The sequence below is a fragment of the Hypanus sabinus genome, unplaced genomic scaffold, assembly GCF_030144855.1.
Source record: "Hypanus sabinus isolate sHypSab1 unplaced genomic scaffold, sHypSab1.hap1 scaffold_1451, whole genome shotgun sequence".
Taxonomy (NCBI): domain Eukaryota; kingdom Metazoa; phylum Chordata; class Chondrichthyes; order Myliobatiformes; family Dasyatidae; genus Hypanus; species Hypanus sabinus.
The window spans coordinates 44,336-66,596 of NW_026779525.1; the positions used below are offsets into that span (position 1 = coordinate 44,336).

Below are 22,261 nucleotides of genomic sequence, written 5' to 3' on the forward strand. Positions count from 1 at the left end.
TCCGCCACAAAAGGACCCGAAAGATAATGGTTATTAGATCCGCCGTTGCCATGGCCACCAGGTAGCGAGTGGTGCAGGTGGAGAGGCCGCATTTTCCCCGGGACAGGATCACAATCGCCACTAAGTTCACTGGGGGGGAAAGCAGAAATAGAGAGTGAATTACAGTCTCGCCGCTCCGTGGGTCTCAGGACAGTGATAAACTGGAAATTGAGCACAATCAAACTTTGCAGAGAACTCACTACTGGAGGTTGACAAGTGTAAAGCGGAAGGACCGATGCCCAAGGCGCGTGAATGCTGGGTGAACGGGTACAGAACGCGGGACTGGAAGAGGAACGCTGTTTGAGAAGGAGACATTGTCATCTGATGGCCAAAGGCGCTATGAAAACATCAGTATAAGTTTCACACCAGAAGGTTCTCGACTAGCGTGTGAGGCCAAGATTCCCCAGCAACTGTCTCAGCGATACTGCTTGCCGAGTTCCCGTCACTTATGTTCCACAAACTCCATATAGATCGAAGGTCTGCTCCCTCCGTCTCTGTCCACTTCCAAAGTTCGTTGTTGAAAGCAATTTTATTTCCCGCATTTTCATGTCTTATTCTCGCTTCGTTTGCTTTCTGCAATAACTTCTCTTCGTAGCTCCTTCACACTGTGTCAACGGATCTTAACAGAAAGTTTCATTTTTCACATTTAAAGATTTTGCCTGACCCGCTGAATTTATAGATATTCTGCAGGTTAGTGATTAAACCATCTAATTTTCAAAGGGAAGTCAATGTAGATACTTCAAAAACATTTGTCACTTTTAGGGGTTGCTCCGAATCCCTGCAGCATTTTGCTAAATGCTTCCAAGCTTTTTTTTCGAGAGCGGAGTATCGCCGATACCCGGTCTGACCTGTCACGGACACTGCCGGGTTGACTCTTTCTTCTTGCTTCACTTGACGGATAACAGAGCGTGGAAACAATCCCCGGTACACTAAAACACACACACACCCGATATGACTGTTGAAAGCTCCCGATGTTTCGGATTCTCACTCGGAAGTGATGTCTACGGCTCTCCGCGGCATCTCTCCGGGGTTTTGCTGCTCGCTTTCCCATCGAGCTCGCAGCAGTTTCTGAAAACACCGCGCAATACCTTTAAATTTCAAACATGTATCACCATTGAGACGGATAAAACCAAGTAACCGGTAAAGGTGCCGGGCGCAGTGAATGACGGCAGTTTACTTCGACAGCGACTTTGCATTGATAAATCAAAACTAGACGTACAAGCAAGCTGGATGAACTGAGCATGTCGGGCAGCTTCCGTTGAAAGAAGCAGTCAACGTTTCGGGTCGAAACCCTTTGTCAGGACCCGAAACGTTGACTGCTCCTTTCAACGGTCGCTGCCCGACCTGCTGAGTTCATCCAGCTTTTTTGTACGTCTTGATTTGATCACAAATCAAAACTGCCTGCTCTGAATCCATAAAATGAGTCCATCTCACCGAACTTCCTCTCCACATCTGTGTCAATAGTCGGTTCATTTTCAGCTGACAAGGGAGCTTCTGAAAAAGCACAGAGTTTTGACACAATGTTTGCACCGATACAGCGACATCACAACGCTGTCGGTAACTGAACGAGACCACAGACCGCACACATAAGACTGCAAATGATAGTTCGCCGATATTCTTACCAGGAACACCTATCACGGCAATGATCAAGTAATATGTCTTTCTCACACGGTAAAACGTTTCAAGCATGCTCTGTGAGATTCAGACTGTCTTCCAGCTGCCTGCGATCTCGCTGAAGAAACTCTGAGCTGACGAATCTCCACGCTCATTCATTTATACTCGCTCCGGCACGCTGAATATTCAATACTACGCAAGGCTGACTGTCTCACAACAGCTGGGATAAAAATAATCATGATGTCATTCGATTACAATCCCAATTGTAATGAGGCATGGATAGCTTGACGGGAAACTACAAAATCTTACAGATGAAGAAATGACAATGCGAGCTGTCAGCGAATGTTGTTGTGAAACACCCTCAGGATCGCCTCTCGGTTTCATGATTGCCATTGTTGATCTTGTCCATTGCTTTGCTCCGTGGACTTTGTCATCGCAGACCGATGGTCTACTGTTAGTCGCCTGTTCCGTTTGAGTGGCAATAAAACACATCAAAAAGTATAGATTGTTTGTGTGATCCTGTAATAGAGTCTTAAACCAATAAAGCGCACACGCTTACTATAAGACATAGAAGGAGAAGTAGGCCATTCAGACCATCGAATCTGCTCTACCATTCCATTCTGGCTGATTCTGGATCCCTCTCATCCCCGTACACCTGTCTTTTCGCCATATTATTTAAAACCCTGACCATTCAGGAAGCTCTCAACTTGTGCTTTAAAAATACCCACAGACCTGTCCTCCAACGCAGTGTGTGACAATCACTACTCTCTGGCTAATGAAATACATCCTCCTTACTGCTGTTCTAGAAGATCGCGCCCTCAATTCTGAGGCTGTGCACGCTACTTCTGGATATCCCCACCTTAGGGAACTCCTATCCACATCCGCCCTGTCTGGACCTGTCTGCATTCGGTAGGTTTCAATAAGTGGTATTTTCTACCTGACGTCATCCTTGCTCTCGATGCTTGTTAAACAGGAGGATGCCTGCTCACGCAGGTAAGAAAAATCGGCAGCAAAATGTCCATTGCTTTCCTATGATCGACAGAAGTTCGCGGAAATCCAGAAATTGCCCACGACGGGTCAATAAATCTCAGCTTGAGTGCGGGATAGGACGGCAGCTTACTCTTCTTCCTCTTCGATCAAAGTCAAGTTCTCAGGCTGAGCAGAAGCTCCAGTGAAACGGACCGCACCCAGTCGGACACTTGTGTTGAAAGGGAGGGAAAACGCTGATCAGTTTTGTCCCGGATTTTGTAATGGATTGTGAGAACGGCTGTGGAATTTATGCGGGGCTCTCCGTCAATATCAAAGGCAACTCGCATTCGTCCTACTGTCCCATAATGTCTCCGTCCTCATACCGTCAGGCAGAACGTACCACGGGCTGGGAGCAAGGTTTGTTTGGCTGGGTAACATCTTCTTCGCCCTGTGAGACTTCTGAACAGCCGGTTGTCATCCATTAAACTTATGGCAACGTCTGTGGCATTATTCACATATGTTTAACTATATGTTGTACTAGATATGCACTTGATGTCAATTTGTACAGTATATCTCCCGAATATATATTTACTATCCGGTAAAATTATTGTGTTAATATAATTTTATGTGTTGTATGTGACGTAGGTTTTGGGTTTCGCTGCTTCGACCCAGAAAAACGTTCGTCTGGACGTTTGCCTGTTTACGGTTTAATAACAGTAAATTTCAAGCTGAACTTGAATGATAATTTTGCAGCGGTTTACGTGAAAGCGCAGCAGATGGCCCCACAAAACAAACCGGCAAGGTCAAGGAAGGGATTCGGATGCAATTTCGCAAAACAGAATAGGTGACCAGTACATCGCTTTAACCACCCCACAACCTCGCCCGTTATTCAATGTTCTGCATTCTAACAGGCTGGTGGAACTCAGCAGACCAGGCAGCATCGACGTGTGAAAATTCGTCCTGAATAAAGTTCTTATTGTGTGCCTTTTATCAAACGTCTTCGCTGTTCATGTGACAAATGCTTCTGTACACCCGCCTGAAATCATGCCAATTATTCACCGTCCAGCAGCCGCCGGGGCAGGGGATTGCTCAGAGGCATCACCCAATGCAAGAAAAGTATGCTCGGAACTGAGTTTTAAACAGGCGTCCCTTGTTTGGGTCCTTTCCATCGGCAAACGCATTCTGATCTGCTCTACATCAGGGTCCGTTATATTCTTTTTTTGACTGAATCAAGTAACGAATACTCTTGCAATCTCAAAGGAATACGGGCCCAACATATTTCGACATCGGGCTCTCCTCTCACCAACGGAGAGGACAATCGGTGTTACACTAATTAACTTTAAGTAGCTTCGCAGTTCAATTGTGACGTTGGTCTAGAGTGATATGATTCTCGCTTCGGGTGAAAAAAGGCATATGCGAGTGGTCCCGGGTTCAAATCCCGGACGAGCCCCGTTATTGGATATTATTAGTGATTTGCTTCACGATTTTTGCATTGACGCACGAATAACATCAGCTATATTAAACAGAAACACTGAGGGAGGAATTGGAAATAGTTTTCAATGCAGGTAAGTTTGAAGTGTCACATTTTGGAATGTCAGTGCAGCTTAGTATATATTCTGTGAGGATTAGAGCACCGGGGAGTGCAACTCAGCAGGGAGAGAGAGTCGGAGAGGGGCCTAGTTTGCTGAAAGCCGTCTCATATGCAGAGAGACTGTGGGAAAGGTGTTCGGCGCCCTGGCCTCAGGAGATCAGTGCAGGAGTTGGGAGACTGTGTTGCTGTTGAACTCTGTTGTGGAAATACGTGTAAAATGGTAACAGCGCAGCAGTTTTTGGAAAACGATGGATCTGCATGTTGATGAGCACTGTAGACATTAATGTGGAAGAACAAGAAACCGGCAAGTAAACTTATATAGTTTAACCACTTCCCTTTTTCCGACCAGGACACAAGTGCCGCTAACTTGAATAGAATATCGGCTTATACACTTTCACAGGGTTGCGAATCGGTGCGGGCAGAAATTAGGTGACAAGCGAAACTGCTCACTCCGGTCACATTGTTGTGCCAAACGCTTGGGATTTCGAGAGCTGGAATCTTCCCACTGAACTCATTTTCTGCTGATCCGGATTGAGAGTCTCAGTTCTGATCTTCACCAACATCTGTTTAACGGATCTGACTTACTTCAGAATCAGAATCAGATTCGGGTTTAATATTTGGGATGTATGTCGAGAAATCTGTTAAATTAGCGGCAGTAGTGCAATCAATACATGATAAATATAGAAGTAAAAATCAATCAAACATTCAATTACAGTAAAAATATGTATATTAAATTGTTAAATTAAAACTAGAGCAAAACAGATAAAAAATGGTGATGCAGTGTTCATAGGTTCAATGTCGATTTAGACATTGGATGGCAGAGGGGAAGAATTTGTTCCTGAATCGCTGAGTTTGTGGCTTTAGGCTTCTGTATCTCCTTCCCGAAGGTAACAGTGAGAAGAGGAATGTCCTGGGTGATAAAGTCCTTAATGATGGTCGCCGCCTCTCTGAGTCACCGCTACATGAAGATGTCCTGGATACAACGGAGGCCTGTCCCCATGGCGGAGCTGACTAAATTCATAACTTACTGCCAGTCTCGCCGCTGGCTTTTTGGGAGTGCAGTGAAGATCCTCCATCCCTGCCAGTCGGCGATGTTCAGGGATTCATTCATCGTGTCAGTAGCTTCCGCTCGGCCTGCCAAGTCCCGGGTCGCGGTTCAGAAATACCGATGGGTACATATGTAGACGGACTCTTCATTTTCGTTAAACTGAAGTTTTCTTTGACTAGTTCCGCTTGTTATCTCTGAGCTAAGCCCTCGAATTTGTAGGGCCGGTGGACACTCGCCGTCTGCCCTCTCCCATTTGACTTGTTTGGCATGAGTGACACGACCAAAGGCCAAAGCATTAAATCCTAACTCCAGCCAGCTTCGCTCTCCAGGTTACTGAGCCAGGCAAGCCTTCACACCGCGACTAGGTTGTGTTCTGTTTGGAGTCTATGGATGTGATCACTAATTATAAGCCAAGCCTGAGACCAGGAATGACTGACATCATAACGAACTGAAACCAATCACGTGACAGTGATAGTCTCAGCCCATCCTGTGTTTGCAGTGAAATGTGCAAACCCTTTCTGAAGAGTGTCCTTCTCCGTGACGCCGCTCGCTGCTCCATTCTGTAGACACTGAACCATTTCAGCAACGACCAAGCACTGATTACTCTCAGTCACTCACATCGGGTACTCCGGAGGAACAGCCATTGCGTTGACTGTACTGCTGAGCAATGACTGGGATGGGTGAAGCACCGAGGAGGCAGCGGCTCTCCCTGCTAACCATACTGACCTCGGAACTGGAAGGAACACATAGTTTACGTTGACTGTGCAGGCAATCCCGTTTCTAAAGACACCAATAGGCGTCTCAGCATCAAATGGATATGCTGGTTGGGTGGAATCGAAGCAACAACCTTCTCATCAATTTTAGTAAGACCAGGGAATTAATTGTACTCCAGGGAGAATGCGACAGGTGAACAAACGCAAATCCTCACTGGAGGTTCAAAAGGGTGAATCTATGGAATTTGTTGCCACGGGCGGCAGTGGAGGCCGGGTCAGTGGTTGTATTTAAGGCAGTGATTGACAGGTTGCTGAGGAGTCAGTGCATCAAAGGTTACGGTGAGAAGGCGGGGGAATGGGACTAAAGGGGAGATTGGATCAGCTCATGATGAAATAGTGGAGCAACCTCGATGGGCGGAATGGCCGAGTTCTGCTCCTTTGTCGTATGGTCTTCAGGTCTTCTGGGTGAATATCTTCAGGTTCCTGGGCGTCGACATCTCAGCGGATCCATCCTGGTCCCAACATGCTGATGCGGTCACTGTGCAGACGTCATAATTGTTCATTAATGAGATTTAGAGTGCTGTCGAAGACTCAAATACATTTCTGTGGGCGTACGTGGACAGCATTGTCAGTCGTTGCGTCACAGTCTGGCGTGGGGCGGGGCTCCAATGCGTAGGATCGAAAGAAAGGGCAGAGTGGTGTAGTGACGGGCACGCCTCGCCAATATCGAGGGCATGTTCTCAACGGTGCAAAAAGAAGGCTGGGTGCATTATTCAGGACCTTCACCAGACCAAACATGCCCTCTACATATTTCTACACCCGGGGGTGGGGAGTGGGGGAGTGTGGTGTGGGGTGGTGACAAAACATGCCCTCTGCATATTTCTACCCACGGTGGTGGGGAGTGAGGCGTGGGGTGGTGGATGTAGAGGAGTCTGAAAATAGAAAATCACATTTTTATTAAGAGCCACTTTTTCTGCCCAGGTTAGACATTTCTCAACACATGAACGCATGAACTCTCCCTAACAATTCCCTTTTTAAATTTCTATTTAATTTATTTATTGTAATTTATAGTGATGTCCAGAACATTAAAAAAAATCCTTAGTGCGAGTTAACATAGGATCAGAGAATGGGAGTTACATGCAGCCTCTAGCAGTCGACTTTGCGTACAAATAACAATGGGAGATGCACAAGGCATGTGAAAATGGCAATATTACTATGTTCATTGTAGGATCTCAACATGCAGGTAGTTTGGGAATGCCTACTGAATAGTTTTTTAGAGTACATTGTGGTTGAGCCCATTAGGAAAAGACAGTTGTGGATTGTGTGTTGTGTTGTGCTTTGACCAGGTACATTAGTATACAGGAATGCTTCAGAGGCAGTGATTGTATGTGATCGATTTTATCCTGCAGTCTGAGAGTGAGAATCTAAAATTAGACGTATGAGTATTCCTTGCAGTAAGTGGAACTGCAGTGGCGCGAGTGAGGAGAATAGAAAGGTGCAAACGGTTAATATTATTCTCAAAGGCTGCATGTACAATACAACTCTGATATTTGTCTGCTCCGGACAGCAACTGAATACAGACAGGCCATCGGGGTTGATGTAAGGACAGACATCAACCCCGGCACGAAAAAGGAAATGAAAAAAAAACCTCACAAACCCCAAACTTTCTCCTCCCCAGCAGCAAAAAAAAAAAAATAATAATAATAATAGCGAGAATAGCAATCCCCCAAAACATCACTGGCAGAAAAAAGTCAGGGACGATAACAATCCTCGACCCCGTCACTCGCATGGAAACACAATAGCAATAACAGTTCCCGACCACGTCATTCGCAGAGAAAAATGTCAGGGACGATAACAGTCCTCGACCCTGTCACTCGCAGAAAACAACAGCGACCGAAGTCTAGGGCTGGCCAAGTCGATTGGAAAGGGGAACCAGCAGGGTTAACGGCAGAACCAGCAGGGCTGGTGTTCTAGGGGCAATTGCAAAGGCGCAGGATAGATGCATCACAAATAAGAATGAATATTCGATAGGGAGATTGAGGCAACAGTGGCTGATACTGGAAAGTAAAGGCAGCATAAAGGCAAAAGTGAGGGCTTCTAATATAGCAAGCATTAGTGGGAAGCTAGAGGTTTGGGATGCTTTCAAAATACAAAAGAAAGCAAATAAAATTTGTTGAGAGGAAAAATAAATGGCTAATAATAGAGAAAATACCATTTTTTCAGACATATGAAGAATAAAAGGAATGCAAGAGTGGGTATCAGAAAGCTGGAAAATGACGCGGAAGAAGCAGTAATGGGGGGAAAAGAAAAGGGACGAACTGAATGAATATTTCGCTCTGTGGAAGATTCCAGCATAATGGCACCGAGAAACATGTGTCAGGGGGCATCAGTGAGAGTGGATATTATGGCTCTGGAGAAGGTGCCCGAGAAGCTGAAAGCTCTGAAGCTGTATGTCAACGGGACCAGTTGGACTACACCCCTGGGTTCTAGAAGTGGGAACTGAAGATTCTCGAGGCAATAATAGTACTCCTTCACGTATCATTACATTCCAGAATGGATGCTGATGGTTGGAAAATTGGGATTGCCACTCCACTCTGAAAGAAGGAAGGGAGGCTAAAGAAAAGAAAATATAAGAAAGGTAGCCTGACTTCAACGAGTTCAAAAACTCAAAAGATTAAAACACATTTAAGATCAAAGACAGTTGAGGAGAATGGGAGAAGATTTGTCAAATAGATCATCGTGTGGTACGGTGATGCACATTGGAAGGAAGGATACGGTGGGATACAAAGATTTGGGCACCGATGCTCAAAATTTCTGTTACTGTCAACAGCTAAGCGAGTAAAAGATGACCTGATTTCCAAAAGGCATAAAGTTAAAGATGACACATTTCTTTAATATTTTAAGCAAGATTACTTTTTTTTATTTCCATCTTTTACAGTTTCAAAATAAGAAAAAAAGGAAAAGGGGCCGAAGCAAAAGTTTGTGCCACCTGCATGGTCAGTACTTAGTAACACCCCTTTGGCAAGTATCACAGCTTGTAAAGGCTTTCTGTAGCCAGCTAAGAGTATTTCAATTTTTGTTCGGAGGATATGCGTCCATTCTTCCTTGCAAAAGTCTTCTCGTTCTGTGAGATTCTTGGGCCATCTTGCATGCACTGCTCTTTTGAGGTCTGTCCACAGATTGTTGATGATGTTTAAGTCGGGGGATTGTGAGGGCCATGGCAAAATCTTCAGCTTGTGCCTCTTGAGATAGTCCTTTGTAGATTTTGAACTGTGTTTAGGATCATTATCCTGTTGTCGAAGCCATCCACTTTTCATCTCCAGCTTTCTTACAGATGGTGTGATGTTTGCTTCCAGAATTTGTTGGTATTTAATTGAATTTATTCTTCCTCTACCAGCGAGTTGTCCCTGTGCCACTGGCTGCAAGACAAGCCCAAAGTATGATCGATCCACCCCCGTGCTTAACAGTTGGAGAGGTGTTCTTTTCATGAAATTCTGCACCCTTTTTTCTCCAAACATACCTTTGTTCTTTGCGGCCAAAAAGTTCTATTTTAACTTTAACACTCCACAGGACTTGTTTCCAAAACGCATCAGGCTTGTTATAAATGTTAACACGAAGTATACTGCAGATGCAGATTTTGTTATAAATGTTCCTTTACAAACTTCTGACACTGTATTTTGTGGTAAGGACGCAGGATAGGTTTTCTTCTGTTAACTCATATTTGAGGAGCTGTCGCTGAACAGTAGAACAGCTCACGACCACTCCAGTCTACTGAATCTTCTTGAAGGTCTTTTGCAGTCAAACGGGGGCTTCGATTTGCCTTTCCAGCAATCCTAAGAGCAGTTCTCTCGGAAAGTTTTCTTGGTCTTCCAGACGTCAACTTGACCTCCACCGTTACTGTTAACAGCCATTTCTTAATTACATTGCGAACTGAGGAAACGTCTAACTGAAAACGCTTTACTATCTTCTTATAGCCTTCTCCTGCTTTGTGGGCATCATGTATTTAATTTTCAGAGTGCTAGGCAGCTGCTTAGTGCTGCAAATGGCTGCTGATTGTTGGGACAAGGTTTGGGGAGTCAGGGTATTTATAAAGCTTTGAAATCTGCATCACTGGGCCTTTTCTAACGATGACCGTGGACAAGCCATAGCCCTAACAAGCTAATTAAGATCTGAGACCATGGTAAAAGTTATCTGAGAGCTCAAATCTCTTGGGGTGCCCAAACTTTGTACGGTGCTCCTTTCATGTATTCCACTCTAAAAATATACAAAAACAAAAGTGATGCACAATCTTGCTTAAACCTTTGAAAAGAATGTTTCATTTTTCACTTTATGTCTTTTGGAGATCACTTCATCGTCTACTTCCTTAATATTCACAGTAATAGAAATTTTGACCAGAGGTGGACACACTTTGGCATGCCACTGTAAAAAAGTCTCCGAATCAGGATAGTTTTCAGAAATCAGAGATGCAAAGAGACCTTGTGCAATGTTTACTAAATGTTTACTTCTAGGCCTAGTCAGTGGTAAAGGAAAGCAAATGCAATTTTCACATTCAGTTCAGGAGGAGTAGAATATAAAAGCAACACCGTAATGTTGACATATGTCCATCATTATAAACCTGATTCTGATTCTGACCTTTATCCCCAACAGTGGAAGTCTCCTTCATTTACGATATTGACGCCTGTGTTATCGCTCCACATTCACATTCTAATCTAACGGGGTTGTAACAAATTCCACAGCTCTCCAATTATACTATTTGTATTGCAATGATGATTCACCATTTCCGTTACCGAAAATAAATCAAGTACACCCCTCATTTCAGATGTAGTGCTACGATTGGTGCTGAACATTAATGGAGCTGCGATGGCCGAGTGGTTAAGGCGTTGGACTTGAAATCCAATGTGGATTCCCCGCGCAGGTTCGAACCCTGCTCGCAGCGCTAACACTTCAAGCAGCAGCGTGTAGTGTGCCAATAAAATTTAACACCCTGAGCGCTGGCCCTAAACTTTGTTCAGTTGACAATCTGCAGTTGCCTTGCAAAATACCTGATCCACCCATCGGCTCGCCATCTCTGTTTTGTGAACAGTTTCCTTTGATAGTCTCACCGCAACTTTATTTTAACTTAATCCCAACGAAGTACATGACCTCACACATTCCTGCATTCCTCTTTATTCAAAATAATCACTTTTGTCCAGTTTGTGCCCTCACTGAACGAACCAATTGCAGCCTAAGTATTCTCACTGCAGCCCGCTGTCCCGCTACGTCACGTCATCAGCCTCACTCAGTCAGGACAGCTCATAAATGAAGGACGTTAATCGACCGTCATGACACTACCGATAAAAATTCTTCCAATCTGCAAAGGAGCAACGTCGACACAGATGGCACCAGATATTAGTGTTGACCTTGGGTGTCTAAGGTTATGAGACAGAAACGCACTCTCAGCGGTTCAGGAACAGCTTCTTCCCCTCTGCAATTAGAATCACGAATGGACTTTGAAGCTTAGAACACTATCTCATTTTTTAATAAATGTTTTATTTCATTTACTATTATTATTATTTTCTCTCTCTGCTAGATTATGTATTGCATTGAACTGCTGCTACTAAGTTAACAAATTTCCCGTCACATGCCGGAGATAATAAACCTGATTCTGATTCTCTGTTCAACGCGGTACTTTCCCGATTCGATTTTCATTAACGACATGGATTTCGATGTATTGAGTTCTGGTACCGTATCCAACACAAATCCGGAGCCGGTAACACTTTCTTCAATAGATCGACAGGGGAGATTCGAGAATTTGTGGAATTGACATCCCATATTTCCGTCAGTTCAATGCTCGCAGCATTTTTAGCTGAGAATATATAGCAGATTAGGAGGTCCTGATTCAGTATTACAACGGAAAACATTGAAAATTTCTTCCACCACCATCGTCCCCACACCCACATATGCTGGTCGAGGTCTTGAGTTTCTACTGCACGAAAATAACTGACAGTGACTCAATTCATCTGTATCTGGTGACGGATCTAACCGAGGGGATCATGCATTATACGTAAGTGGTGATTCCCTCAAAGTGAGCTCAAATTTATATTTATGCGCACATCTATCTGTACACACAAGCGCAATGTAAAATGTACTTGCTGATGGGTGGGGACAGGTGGCAACTCGACAAATCGACATGCCAATACAGTTTATTTAGCTACGATATTCTTACTTTGCCTAACAGTAAATTTTCAGTAGGAACAGGACGATTGATGCCGGTGTGTTCCACAACCGCACGGATGCTGAGCTCCTCGCTTCGTTCACCGACGTACTTCCTTATGTTCGACAGCGGGCGATTTATCACTCTGAGCAGAACTCTTCAACCAAATCAGAACTAACTTTTGAATTTTAAGAATTAATGGCTCTGATTTAATGCCATTTGTCTTTATAATTGAAGAAACTGGGAGAATGGCATCAATACGTATATCGGTTGAAGGGCAATGTGTAAACGCATGAACCATTTCTCCTCCTCAGTCCAAACGGTGATAATACTGACGAGCCCTGCAGCGTTCGCGTTTAAATGAAGGGACGGAAAGATCCACTTGGTTTTGTCGGTGAGGTGAGTTACTCTGGTGGTCAAGAAAACTCTGTGAGGAAAACAGTGGGCAAAAGAGAACATGAAATTGGTAAGCTGCCGCATAACTCTCTCTCTCTCTAACTGCCTTTCAAACTACCCCGTTTGCCTCTCTTGTCCTATCTACGATGTGACTCTCTCCCCTGCCTCACTTCCATGTCTCGCTTTCTCTATCTCTCTCTAATACACACTTACACGCACGATATTCTTTCTCTCCCTCCCTCCCTCCCCCCCTCTCTCTCTCTCTCTCTCTCTCTCTCTCTCTCTCTCTCTCTCTCTCTCTCTCTCTCTCTCTCTCTCTCTCTCTGTCTCTCTCTCTCTGTCTCTCTCTCTCTCTCTCTCTCTCTCTCTGTCCACATCTTCATTTGCTCCTCACTCCCACACTTTCCTCACAGCCTGAAGCGAACGGTTAGCTATCAATATTCGTGTTCAGTGAAAGGACCGCGTGATTTTAGTGGGTCGTTAATAGATTTTCTTTTATAAGACAGTTAGGGTGGAGCGTGTGGGAATGTGTGTGAACTGGTGCTGAAATGTCGGGGCTAACAGGTAATATGACATGAAGGAGTAGCGATTTTTTAAACATATCTGTCCTGGACTTTCGTTCAGTGCTCCGTTAAGACACGACCATCATGCGAAATTTCGGTTAGCTGAAAACACTTGAATTTTCAACTTATAAAAACATTTACATATTCGATAAGAAATGTTGTTCAGCTGCGGCTGGAAGAGGGGAGATTGTGATTATTACTGATTCGCTGAAGTGGTCAGCACGGTCTCTGAACGCGAAAAGCTTTCGCCGTTTCATATCACTCACTGTACAGACTCCCCATTGCTCTCTTGTCTACCGAGCGGCCCCGCCTATTGCCATAGACAAATCGGTTCGATGACCTTCCGGCAAAATCACGCTCGCCAATTGTCACTGAGCCGGTGTAATTGCCCGACATCAACCAATCTCGTCAAATGGCGTGCAACCTACCTAGCTCCCATTCGTGTATGCACATGTCAATCAAATGTGTTATCCAATTGCGAAAAGGGTTTCACCCAAGAATTGTTCCCTCCCACAGACTCTGACTGTTTCTGCCTCCCCAACTGATCAAAACTCAGAACAATGTCCCATTTTATAACATTCATATCCATATGCTTCTGATATTCATATGCTGGGGGCGCTGTCATGGCGTCGAAACAAAGGCGGGCGACAGAAATTTATCTCCTCTCACCTGGGGAGACGGTAGAGAATTTGGTGGCGGACATCGACCGACTTTTGCCCGGCAACTGCGGTATGGGGGTGGGGGGAGGATTGAGAAAAAGTCTGGGCCAGCCTGATCTTATTGAATGCCGGGTCTGGCTGAAGAGGTCTAGAGACTCGCCCTTCTTTCTGTTGTCTGTCTGTTTAAAGAAAAGGAATAAACAGGCTTTTCTTGGGCCTGCATGCTCCCCCGGGGAGATAATAGTTCGCACTCTATGTCACCAGTTCGCCTGAGGAATTATTTCCAAGTCTGAAACTGGCACAAGATTGATATCCATCTTTTGTTAATGATGCAGAATGGTACAATTTATGCTTTGCGTACAGTCTGTCTTTTCGAGCCTGCAAAGATGCTGCAAGTGTTTCATTGTACCTGTCCCTCACCCTCCCTGTGTACACGGCAATAAACCCGACTGGACCTGACAACACTCACTGAGATTTGAGCAGTGATGACCCCGGGCAGATGAGTCAAGGTGATGTCGGCAAACTGAGTGAGTAGGACCCGAGTCCAATATGGGAAATGTATGGTCACCCTCTTCTACAGAGAGACAGCGTCTCTGAGTGGATTGAGGTGCAGTGAGGAGTGAAGAAGATCAAATCTACATTGTATCGATTGCAAATTATTGTATGTAAGACCTCGCAAAGTTATTTCCAACTTTATTGAGACTGCAACTGCGATATTATTTTTCAAAGTAACGTTCTCCTTGTTCAAACAGAACAAATAACGAATAACTGCAGTAACAGTGGACAGCAGGTCAGGCATTTGTGGACGGAAAGTGATAGTTCAAACAAAGTACACTGCAGATGTTGTTGTCAAATCAACACGTACAAACAAGCTGGATAAACTCAGCAGGTCGGGCAGCATCCGTTGAAATGAGTAGACAATGGTTTGATGTTCTTTGGTGAGTTCATGTTCCTGGCGTAAGTACGAGGAGGTGTCAGAGAGCTGCCATTTGGCCTCAGTGAGGTAGAAGTCCGTCCGCCAGACTACTACGTCACCACATTTGTCTGCAGATTTGATGGTGAGGTTAGGTTTAGTGCGCAGAGAGTGGAGGGCAGTGCGTTCAGAGGGAGTGAAGTAGGAACAGGAGAGAGGAGTGGTGAAGTTGAGACGGTTGATGTCTCGACGACAGTTGTCGCTTTTCAACGGATGCTACCCGACATGTTGAGTTCATCGAGCTTGTTTGCACTTGTTGAAGAGATAGTATACATTTCATATCCACACACTGACGCTGAACTGAACGTGGAGAGCAGATGACCAGTATGGGGAATTAAGAAAGGGGCAAGGGTCGAGCGGGTGCAAGTGAGGATGTGTAGTAGTCAGCTCGATATGGGAGACTTTGGTATTACACCATCTACCATATGCAGATTTTTCAGAGCGAAAAGAGCAGTAAGTCCTTCTCGGAGATTAAGAGGCTACAGAAGGTTGGAAAATGGAGAAGGAAGTGGTAAATGAGATGCAGTGCAGGGAGATATATGGTCAGACACTTTGATATAAGAAATGAAGGAGCAGACTTTCTAAAAGGAGAGAACATGCTCACAAGAAGACTGAGGAGCTAAAAACCTCGGGAGTCCCTGCACAGCCCTCCCATTGTGACGTACACACCTGCACCATAATGTTCCAAATGATAATTTGCAGGTTGAGTCTGTGGTGAGGAAGGAAAGTGCGATGCTCGCATTCATTTCAAGAGGACTAGAATATAAAGCAAGGATGCGATTGAGAGACTTTATAAAGAACTGGCGAGGCCTCGCTTGGAGTATTGTCAGCAGTTTTAGTTCCCTTACCTGAGAAAGTATGGCTGAAGCTGGAGAGGGTTGAAAGGAGATTCAGAGGAATGATGCTGGGATTGAATGGCTGGTGATATGAAGAGCGTTTGATGGCGCCGGGCCCGCATTCACTGGAATTCAGTAGATTGCGCGGGACCTCATTGGAAGCTGTCGAATGGTGAAAGGCCTTGACAGGGAGGATGTTGAGAGGATGTTTCCTATGATGGGAGAATCTAAGACCAAAGGACGCAGCCTCGAGATAGAGGAACATCCTTTTAGAACAGAGATGAGGAGTGAGTTGTTCAGCCAGCGAGTGGCGAACCTGTCGGATTCGTTGCCACAGGCCCCTGTGGAGTCCAAGTCTCTTTGTATATTTGTCAGAGATCGGTGGATTCCTGATTAATCATGGCATGAAATGATACCAGTAGAAAGCAGGAGAATGGGGCTGAGAGGGAATGTCGATGCAAACCCAATGGGCCAAACGGCCTAACTCTGCTCCTATATTTTGTGGTCTTATGTTGCTGAAATAGGTTAAGCATAGACAGGAATGGGGTGTCTGTGGCAGTAAGTTAATACACACGATGTTTTAAAACAAGCACATTTCATTAGGCAATATCCTAATTCCCTGACCGGGAATCGAACCCGGGCCGCGGCGGTGAGAGCGCCGAATCCTAACCAATAGACCACCAGGGAAGCTAATGGTGCTTTGCCTACTGCAATAGACAACTACCAAATCAGCAAAATATAAAACAAAACTTATTGGTAAATAATAATAATGAATAAATGTGATAAATATTGACGTGAATATACTGCTCAGCACTTCGCAGACCGCTTGTTCATCCACTGCTTCTGGTTAATGACCACTCTGGACTCTGAATGAATCGGTGGGAAACACTCGTTCTCCAGTGTCTTTATAAAGATTGTGATATTCAGATTCTCTTATGAGCTCTGGGTAATTTTATTTTCCTGTCTCTCGCCGATTCGGGTGACGTTGTTGCCGATACACCTGGTGTCTTGTTCCTCACCCTCGGCCTGGGTGGAGGTAGGAGAAAGGAAACCAGACATTCAGAATTCCCGAAATATGGTCTGGGGGTGGAATGGTAGGCTTTCCTGATCGTGCCCTAACAGTGGTCGAGAGTGCGGGAGCCCCTGGTACTGAGGACTGGTGACAAATAAGCCTGGATTTTTTAAATAAGCCTGATAGAAACCCCGCAATGATTTGAAAGTCCTCAGGGTAGGCAGTTCCTTGTTTGCTGGACGCGGCACTCAGTACATGGTTTGCTTGCTTAACATCTGCTCTGGCGGTATGTGAAGTACCGTCTGGATCAATGAGGAGAACCTCTCGGTAAGCAGCACCGACAGAACTCAATCATTGGATGTTGTGATTGGGGGAACAAGGGTGCGGCAAGACCGCTATGTACGGACAGCATGAAGAGTTAGTCATGAAACAACACCCCCGTTCCACCCCACACCTCTTCACCTCCCACCCCCAGCACCACAATACCTTCTTATCTTCTCCGAACGGTGGATTGAGAATCCTTCCGGCAGTTCCACCGAACTGATCCATGTCTCCATGAAGCAGAGAAGACAGCAGCCCCTCATCTCCCTCCGAAACTGCAATGTTGTGCTTACGTAATGTATCTTGTTTTCAAGCCATTGGCCTTTGGCTAAGAAGATGCCGGGTAAACGATGCTACATAGCCCGTCGATTTAGTCCGGCTTGAGGTCTTCCGAACCGACCTCTTTTCCGGCAATGGTAATGGCTGACCTTCGCTGATCGCTGAAAGGCGCCGCACCTGCATTCCCGAGAGTCAAGTCCACCTGGTCCTTCAGCAGCTCGTTAAACTGCTGAGTAATTTAGACAGATCAGAAGTACGTTTCTTAAAGGGAAATTGGGGGCTTCAGATTGCAGCGACAGTGGTTCAGAAGAAATACGTCTTGACTTTTTGCGAGCTGTCTGGTGGGAATAATTCACCCAGTGGAGGGAGTCTAGGACAGACGGCACTGCTTCAGAATACAGGGGCTCTCCTTTGGAAGAAAGATGATGATAAAATTGTGGTGAATCAGAGTGGTGAATCATTGCTATGGTCGGCTGTAAAGGCGGAGCAATTCGGTTTTTGTAAAACAACAGTTATTAGGTTTCTGAAAAGTCAGGGCGTCTGAGGTCACGGGCACATGGCGGAGAAATGGAGGTTGAGGGGAACAGCAAAGGTATCAGGACCATCCCCCAACGTTTCAGCAGAAAGCATCAGCGCCCACTAGCCGCCAAATAATCAATAGCAACGTCCCCAAAGACAGCTGTGCTCAATGGTGGAGAGCTTCACCGGACATGTATTGGGTCGAAACCAGCGCAGTCTGTAGGAACTTACGTTCAATGACATCGATGTTTCCATACCACCTTACCATTCGATACACACTATATCACTGCTACAGAAATGTGTCAAGGTTTCAAATGTCCTGCCGATCTCCGCAAACTCCTTTGAAAAAAGAGGCGCCGCCGTCCTTCCTTCGCATTTGCACTTGTGATGGGTCCAGGGCACAACCTCTGAATTAGAAACACCCGGGGATTTAAAGTTGCTCACCCTCACTGATCCTCCGATGAGGCCTGGCTCGTGGACCTCTGGTTTCTTCTCGCTTTGCTTTGATCGCATTGAGTGGGACGTTCACGGGCGGGGTGGAAGCTGGAGGCGAAGTGGTTGACGTTGTCGAGCTCAGTGTGAATGCAGGAAGCGGCAGCAATACATTGGTCGACGTAGCGCTGGGAGCGCTGGGGTGCGTTACAGGGGAGGGTCTGGTACATTGGTTTGGTAGATTGATTTCCTTAGGCAACGAAAAGGGAGACATATCTGGGACGCATGCTGGTGTCCATGGCGACCCGTTGAATTTGGAGTAAGTGGAAGAAGGCGGAGGAGAAACTGTTTCGGTGAGGACTGGATTTCCATGGAGAAAATGAGACGGTCAGGGCCAGGGAATTGAAAGTCAGCGAGTTGATCGAGCGCACGGGAAGGGTTGCGAATGCGGGTGGGAAGAGACTGAATTACGGGGCATAAGATGGACTGGAGCTACGAGAACACAGGATCAGCGAGGTAGGAAAGGGCAGAGACAGTGGGCTTACCCGGACAATCAGGTTTGTGAATAGAGGAGGAGGTAGGAGCGAGCAGTTCAGGGCAACGGAACCATGAGTACCCCACAGTGAATGGAGGTTCTCCAGAGTTGATGATGTAATGCCGGATACAGTTCTCTGATCGTCCGGAGTCGGGCTTTTTCAAGGTGTGGGCGAGAGGATGATTCCGAGTGTTACCTACTGGTCTCAGCAAGGTAGAGGTCAGTCCGCCACTCTACAACAACAGCACTTTGTCTGCGGGATTGGTGGTAAGTTTGGGACCGGTGCTGAGAGATTGGAGGGCAGTGCATTCAGAGGGGGTAAGGTTCGAGGAGAAGTGAGGATTCCTGATGTTGAGGCGGTTGATGTCTAGTCGGCAAATAGTGATGAAAAGATCCAGAGCAGGCAGAGAACCAGCGCGTTGTGTCCAAGAAGAGGAGCAGGGTTGAAAACAGGAGAATGTACCGTCAGTGCTGGGTGGTGAATTCTTGCCGATGAGGTGTGCTCGGAGACGGAGCTGAATGTGAAATAAACTTCACCTTCCCAGCAGCAGCTCCTCCTGAACTTCTGAGGAGCTCCAGCCAATTGTTTATGAAAGTGTCTGCAGAAATACTGCACAGAGTAGACACATAATATTATATGTTGTGTACAACGAAGAGGAGGCATTACTTATCCCCGAGGGTGGAAAACTCCGATTAATCCCCAGGCGGAATTGAGACAACCATGTTGCAAGTAGTGAGAGACAGAGTGGAACCGAATCCGCTAGTTTGTCAAAAAGACCGTGGCAGGACTCGAACCTGCAATCTTCTGATGACTTCCACCAGTCAAGCACCGAAGTCAGACGCCTTATCCATTAGGCCACACGGTCGTATTCTGTGAGAAAGGCCAAGAGGGAAAATGGGGAAATGCTGAATGCTGCAAGGAGTTTCCACCTGTAAAATCATTTCCTGACCGAGCTAAAAGTACTCGCCTGCAGTGATTTCATCCTAGGTGAGCATTCGACCATTGTTGTGTCAATATCTCTCCATGCATTCCTGCTTTAGGCTGTTCAATATTCCATTTCTGTCACACACAAAGGAATTGTCACAGGCACACGCCACTGTCTTTTGCAGCAGTTATATTCTGGGATTGGAATCAGTGACAAAGGTCCACCACATTCAATGCATTATTGACAGAGTAAACTCGACTTCTTATTAGCTACTTCAGCCGTGGGATTGGTATTCCAGAACCGGGCGGCCATGTGTTTGTGTCGGTTCAGCGTTAGGGTGTTCGGATCTGCGGCTGCGCACGGCCGGACGGGACATTCAGCGCGTCTTAATGTGGTAGTCATCGGGTTATTGCATTTGCCCAATACACGGAAAATCGTCATTCTCCAACCAGATGGCAAATTCCTATAACATCTGTTTACTTGAATTCGAGCAATGTGATCGCAAAGCTATTGAAATTTTGTTCAATTCAACATAAATTTACCTCATTTTACAACTCAAAACATTCACAGTTTCTCCGAGTTACAGAGCACGGAATCGATACTTATGCCACAGTAGCTCCATAGCGTCCAAAGTGCATAAAGTACCTATTTCCATGTTTCCTGTGGTTGACACATATCTCTCTAAATTGCCCTGATCCACGTACATGAATTTCTGATAAGAACGGCGAGCAAAGCAAATCGGCAGAGAATCTGAATAGAAACGTGTAGACCTTAAGCAGAAGATTTAAATGCTGTGAATAAATTCAGAAGTTCGGAACACAAGAGAGGGAAGAGCAGACGAGGTGGCCGAGAGGTTAAGGCGATAGACTGCTAATCCATTGTGCTCTGCACGCGTGGGTTCGAATCCCATCCTCGTCGCGACAAGTTTATCGGGGGGACCTCCTCTGAAACTGTCACTTTAAAACATCCAAACCTCCAAATTTAGTCACAGGGACGCCGGACGGTTTGTTATGCGAATCATGAAAAGCAATGTTCATCATTATTTTCTCAACAAATTTAGCAGCAATACCACAAGGTACAGGAACAGGGTTAGGCTATCTGGCTCAACGATCTCCGCCATTCCATCACGGCTGAGGCCGCACCTTGAGTATTGTGAACAGTTTTGGGTCACTCATCTTATAAAATATGCGCTAGCATTGGAAAGAGTCCAGAGGACGTTCCCACGGATGATTGATGTCTCTGGGACTGTACTCGCTGGAATTCAGATGGATGAGAGGGGGATCTCATTGAAACTATTCCAATGTTGAAAGGACTACACAGAATAGATGTGGACAGGGCGATTCCCATGGTGGGAGAGCCTAGGACAAGATGGCACAGCGTCAGGATGGGACAAGATGGCACAGCGTCAGGATGGAGGAGCACCCTTTCAAAACCGAGATGGAGAGAAATCTTTTAGCCAAAGACTAGTGAATTTGTGGAATTTATTGCCACATCCAGGTGTGCAGGCCAGGTCGCTGGGTGTTCTTATGGCAGGGATTGATAGGTTTTTAATTGGACATGACACCAAAGGTTACGGGGAGAGGGCTGGGAACTGGAGTTCTTGAGGAGAGAAATAAAAAGATCAGCCATGATTGAAAGGCGGAGCAGACTTGATGAGCCAGATGGCCAAATTCTGCTCCTCTGTCTTATGGTCTTATGGTCATACATATCATTCCTCTAATCTCCATTCCCGTGTCTTCTCCTCGACACAGTTGACTCCCTTACTACCTGTCCACCTCTTCAACCGCCGCTTTAAATGTACCCAATTACCTGCCCTTCACGGCTTTCCGTGGCAATAAATTACACAATCCATAACTGTCTGGAAACAGAAATTGTTTCTAGTCCCTTTTCTAAAGGGATGTCCTTATCGGAGGTTGTGCCCGTTGGCCATCGACACTCGCACTACATTACAATCCTCTCCATGTCCATTCCAACTCAGCCTGACAATAGTCGGTAGATTTCAATGAGATCTCCGTCTCATTCTTCCACATTCCAGCGACCAAGGCCCAGGGTGCTAAAATATTCCTCATATATCACTCTTCTCTTCCTGGCATCAGTCTCCTGACCGACCTCTGCACTCTGACCTTTGGCGGCACATCCATTGTAGATAAGGGACGAAAACCTTTCACTAGATTCCAAGTGCGGTCTCAGCGAAACCTAACAAAGGCTCAGCATTACATATTTCTTTTTATTTTCTATTTCTCTCGAAATAAACGCTGACATTGCATTTACCTTCCTCACTACCGCGTCAAACTGGCAATGAAACTTTAGAGAATCCGCACTGGGTCTCCGAACTCATGTCACATCTCTTCTTTGCTGATTTGTCCCGATCCGAGAATAGTCTTCGCCTTGATTACTTCGAGCTCAGTGCATTTCCATAAAATTCCCTGCAGTATAGTCCATCTCCCACTTCATTACGCGTCTCGTCATCTGCTCAAGGTCTTCCGCACACTTTCTGCCTTCCCAAGACCACCGATATTCAACCGATATTTGGGTTTCCCTCAGATATTGCCGCAAAGCCACCGATTCATCATCCCGATTACTGACATGTACTGTGAAAAGGTGCAGCCCCAATACCGACTAGTAACCGGTAGCCAAGTCCTC

At 45.7% G+C, this 22,261-nt stretch overlaps 4 non-coding genes across 4 annotated transcripts; 2 read left to right on the forward strand and 2 right to left on the reverse strand.

Moving 5' to 3' along the window:
• The first annotated feature begins 10,828 nt into the window (after positions 1 to 10,828).
• trnas-uga (transfer RNA serine (anticodon UGA)) lies at positions 10,829 to 10,910 on the forward strand. Its single transcript has one exon. It is a non-coding gene; the product is annotated as a tRNA-Ser (tRNA).
• A 5,299-nt stretch (positions 10,911 to 16,209) lies between these two features.
• trnae-cuc (transfer RNA glutamic acid (anticodon CUC)) lies at positions 16,210 to 16,281 on the reverse strand. The gene has a single exon. It is a non-coding gene; the product is annotated as a tRNA-Glu (tRNA).
• Positions 16,282 to 19,466: 3,185 nt separating this feature from the next.
• Positions 19,467 to 19,558, reverse strand: trnar-ucg (transfer RNA arginine (anticodon UCG)). Its single transcript is given in 2 exon segments — positions 19,467 to 19,502; positions 19,522 to 19,558. It is a non-coding gene; the product is annotated as a tRNA-Arg (tRNA).
• Positions 19,559 to 20,454: 896 nt separating this feature from the next.
• trnas-gcu (transfer RNA serine (anticodon GCU)) lies at positions 20,455 to 20,536 on the forward strand. Its single transcript has one exon. It is a non-coding gene; the product is annotated as a tRNA-Ser (tRNA).
• Positions 20,537 to 22,261: the final 1,725 nt, after the last annotated feature.